The sequence below is a fragment of the Botryllus schlosseri genome, chromosome 5, assembly GCF_051294905.1.
Source record: "Botryllus schlosseri isolate E-star chromosome 5, Bs_hap1, whole genome shotgun sequence".
NCBI classification, from domain to species: domain Eukaryota; kingdom Metazoa; phylum Chordata; class Ascidiacea; order Stolidobranchia; family Styelidae; genus Botryllus; species Botryllus schlosseri.
The window spans coordinates 25,737,934-25,742,474 of NC_137240.1; the positions used below are offsets into that span (position 1 = coordinate 25,737,934).

General features: G+C 37.6%; 1 long non-coding RNA gene across 1 annotated transcript; it reads left to right on the forward strand.

Moving 5' to 3' along the window:
* The first annotated feature begins 1,880 nt into the window (after window positions 1-1,880).
* On the forward strand, window positions 1,881-4,541 carry LOC145439519 (uncharacterized). Its single transcript, XR_013915250.1, has 2 exons — window positions 1,881-3,902; window positions 4,253-4,541. It is a non-coding gene; the product is annotated as an uncharacterized LOC145439519 (long non-coding RNA).

The window sequence follows — 4,541 nt, forward strand, 5'->3', positions numbered from 1 at the left end:
TAATTGTGGAAAGCATTTTTTACACAATTATGGAATAATTTTACAACTTAAAAAAACACAATTTAGTTTTTTATAACATCCTTTGTTTAAAACGCTGTTAAAAACATGTTTTAAACAATGTGTTTTAAACAACCATTTGCAAGCCTAAATTATGTATGCTTTTTTTGTTGAGAGGGAGATGTATGCATTCCAAATTCAAGCTTATCTAGAGAGAATTTTCAAGTTAATTAAATCTCTCAAGAATACGTTGGTTTACGAAATACTTTTCAATCTCCTTCGAGCTCGCTCCCCACCCTATTGGGCAATTTGGGGTGCGGCAGTCATGGACCTGGCAAGAATGCAAATCGTTGGGTGCGATAAATCGTCCTCTATAAAAATGGGCAACGGGATGACGTAACAAGCAAATGACGCATCTTTTTAAAAATAAGTATATTGTTATCTCATTAGGCCTTTTCAACGCAATCCATGTATTGTCTTCCAATATAACTTCCAAAATGCAAAATAAATGTAATCGTCAGTAATCGTGATTACTTTTCCGATGTAATCGTAATCGACTATACTTCCCGATTTTGCTGTAATCGTAATCCTAATCGCGTCATTCAGAAGCAGACTTGGACAACTAGAAAATTTTCAGCTTTTCTGAATTAGATTGGAATTAGAATTAGAGCTCCATAGTTTTTTTCAAATTAGATTAGAATTAGAATTAGAGTTACACAGTTTTTCCAAATTAGATTAGAATTAGAATTAGAGCTCCACAGCTTTTTCCAAATTAGATTAGAATTAGAATTAGAGCTACTAAGCTTTTTCCAAATTAGATTAGAATTAGAATTAGAGCTACTTAGTTAGCAAAAAATTGGAAATTGAATGAAATTGTATATGGGAAATGAATACAGCAAAATTCAGCTCATATCAAATCACAGTGCGTGGTGCAAAAGGCCGTCACGCGATAAGCGCCACATATTTTTGTTTAATAAACAACAACAATAACATCAGTGCATTCCCATTAACTTCTGTATACACCAATATTGGCTCGATTTATACTATACTTCAATACAATATTACTTCTTTATAATAACCATGGGCATCGCCCATGTTAGTCAGAACGGCAATGTACTAACGTAAAGTTTCAAAAACTAGAATTTTGTTCGCAGACTACAAGCTACTCTAGCAGGCTATTATTCGTCATAATATCTACTATGACTGCACGGTGTAAGTAAGGCGATGGCGGCTTGGCACTGGATTTCCCTGCGCAAGAGGGATCTTCTTGTTAACTCACTGCAATAGTGCAATATGCCTCGGACAAAGAGGCATTTTCAGGAAAACAATAATTAGATTAGAACTAGAATTGGAGAAAAGGGACATTTCACAAATTAGATTAGAATTAGAATTAGAGCATAAGAACATTTCACAAATTAGATTAGAATTAGAATTAGAGCATGGAAACATTTCACAAATTAGATTAGAATTAGATTACTGGCATTTCGCTCTAATTTAGTGAAATTAGACAACTAGAATTATCTAGTTGTCCAAGTCTGTTCAGAAGTAATCGTAATCGCAATCGATTACATCCATGAAGTAATCACCCCATGTCTGCTCTCAAGGACCGACTAGTATTCATTTGGTGCAAATTACTTGACTTGGATGTGGTCGGACATGCTGTTTCAGAATTGAGGTCCGGCGTATTTTGATGGAACGATGCGTTTTCTATTATTCTGTCCTGTTCATATTATACGATATGATTGTTGCACATCTTCCTTGGGAGAATCCGATGTTGTAGTTTTTGCATTTCTGCAGGCAGAACCCCAGTAAAGAAATCTGTATTGTAACTTTGATTGGAATATATCGACAGGGAGTGACCAATACACGTACCTTCCATAATTACGGTCTTATAACGATTGAGACTCTTCCAAGCCACGTTCGAATCAACAAAATTCAGAATGGAATCTAGTTAGCTGTTGCAGGTCGTTCTAGTCCTATAGTTGCCAGTTTTGAGAAGTAAGTATAGTTCTACTTACGCTGTAGTTGCGCATTTTGAAAATACAGATGTTTGTTTATAGCAATTCCCATTAGTATTTGTTAGAATCACAGCGATCTAAAATGATGCACCCCGGAGCTAGAAATTCACTTTGTGCTTATATATATTTTAGTTATAAATTGAAATGCTAGGGATGTATAGAAGGAGGACTTGAGGCTCGATGCTTGATTTTCGTGTCTTTAGTGGCCAGGATAGGAAAACGCGACCGCTAATCAGTGGTGCCACTCCTAGTGTTTTAACACTAGATCTAGTGTTTTTTCGGTCGTCCTAGTGTTCTAGTGTATTTTTCGCACGATTTTGGTAATCTAGTGTTTTCTGCAAGTGTGCGAACAATGAATATCCTAACATTAGACTACTAAATTATATGCCAAATTTATCGCTAATAAGACGATTTGGTGTTTCTGGCTGTGTTTGCTTTCAACAATTCTATGTGGTGGTGCAGTAACAAGCAATTATTACGCAACTGGGTGCGTTGTGAATCCGTGCTCACTGCTCAGTGCTCATGAGCGAAAGTCTCGGATAAAATGAAGAGCGATTTCGCTCTGATGCTGTGTCGCTTCTTGTTGAACTCACTGTGCTGATTCGGGCAAGATCTTCATTTGCCGAGGACAGCATACTTTCATACTTAGTGTATTAAATCCGTTAACAGCCTTATCAACACAAAGAAAAGTAAAATCAATCATCCCTCTAGCTGTGCAATTCCCTCTGTTATATTTTTGATAAACTTGATGATTTGTCGGAAGAATGGGCTGCTTTGGCAAATTCGCAAAATGAGCTGCAGGTTATCAGTCAATGCCCTCCAACAGAATTTTGGCAAAAATCGAAATCTGTGCACAATGGATTCTGTGAATCAGAATTCCCTATACTGGGGAAACTCATGACGAATCTCTTGGCATTGCCACATTCCACACTGCATGCGTCATGCGTCGTAATTAAGTATGGTATGCGCATGGACACCTCCCCATTGTTTGGCTGTAGATGCACGGTAGTGAGCAAGATACCACACGAAAGATACTTATGTTTGATGGATGGTGTACAATCGAAAGATAATTTTTAAGATGCCATACAATGGACGATTTTCATTTTTGCTCTCGGGCGCCGCCATCTTGGCCTATGGTTGGCCAGAGCCGAATCGAGCTTCATAGGCGCAGGTGGCTGTTTTGGAGTTGGTTACGTTATTTAACGCCGTGCGTTTTCGCTTTATGGTGGTTCCGCGTTTTGGTGCAAAATAAGTATTGATAACATACTCATCAATACTATACAATGTTTTTGAGCGAAAAACCGAGCTGGTTTACAGTCGTTTTACAAAACTTTCTTGTGCCGGTGTGTGACAACTTTTCACTCACAAAAGTCGGGGAACCTGTGGATATGCAGCTGTATCACAGCTGTAACACTCAGGTATTACCTGCGTCACTCAAGCATCAGCTGTATCACAGCCAGGGCGGCAATGACACTAGTCATGATTTTCTGATGACTCTACAGCCGTATATCCACAGGACCAACAAGTAATACCAGATAGACTTTGGGGCCATAGCATAACCCTATCTGTGAAATAGTTGATCATAACGCATATAAAGTAGTGAATTTATTCGACTAATAATCATTATGTTTTATGTGTACAGGTTGATTTGCAAAGTACCGTTACCAAAACATCTATAGCCTATTTTATATAGCATATAGGAAATCGGATAACTCTTGACATTTGTATAGATAACTGTAAATACGCGGGTTTGTGGCGAGCATTTTCATGAAAAGAACTATGGACTAATTTCTAGCAGACGTCACTTTTTGAAAATGGAGCGGTTCCTGGCATTTTTGAGTGGACGAAGTCAAGAGCACCAAGAAGGTTGTTGCTCAGGCATCAGAGGTGAGAAGAATAAAGAAATTATCGATTTACAACATATTACAATTACAACATATATATGAGTAGCGAAAATCATTCCCATCAATCTGTAGCAAGCTGACTGACATGTTATGTAATCCGACTCATTTGTGATTTGACTAATTTTATAATTGTTTGACATTTTTTGGTTACATCACTGGGACTAATTATTGAGTCAAAGCTCGATTACTTCAAGTAAGTAAATTTAGACCTACTTCATAAACTGCCATATTTGCTTAATTCCATGGCGTAGTTGTGCATACTTTAATTTCTGTCACGTGGCATGTTCCCCCATTGGTTACGTGTCATTAATGTTTGCATAACTGTATTTGCAGTGGACATGACACTCCAGAAGAAATGCCGGGTTCAAGCAGCACTGATCAGATCACACACTTGCAAGAGCCATTGTTGGATCACAGCTATTGTAAAAAAGAGTTATGTAAAGCAAAGGAACGAATACAGGATTTGAGTGAAGGTTCAATGACGATGTGTATATTAACAAATCCTCTACCACACTGAAGGGAGGATACACACAAGTCTTGAGCCATGGTTGACTGCTATTCTATCATAGCATGCAATCCTTTAATTTCCCATCTGTTCAATAAATATTCAACTTTTGACAGT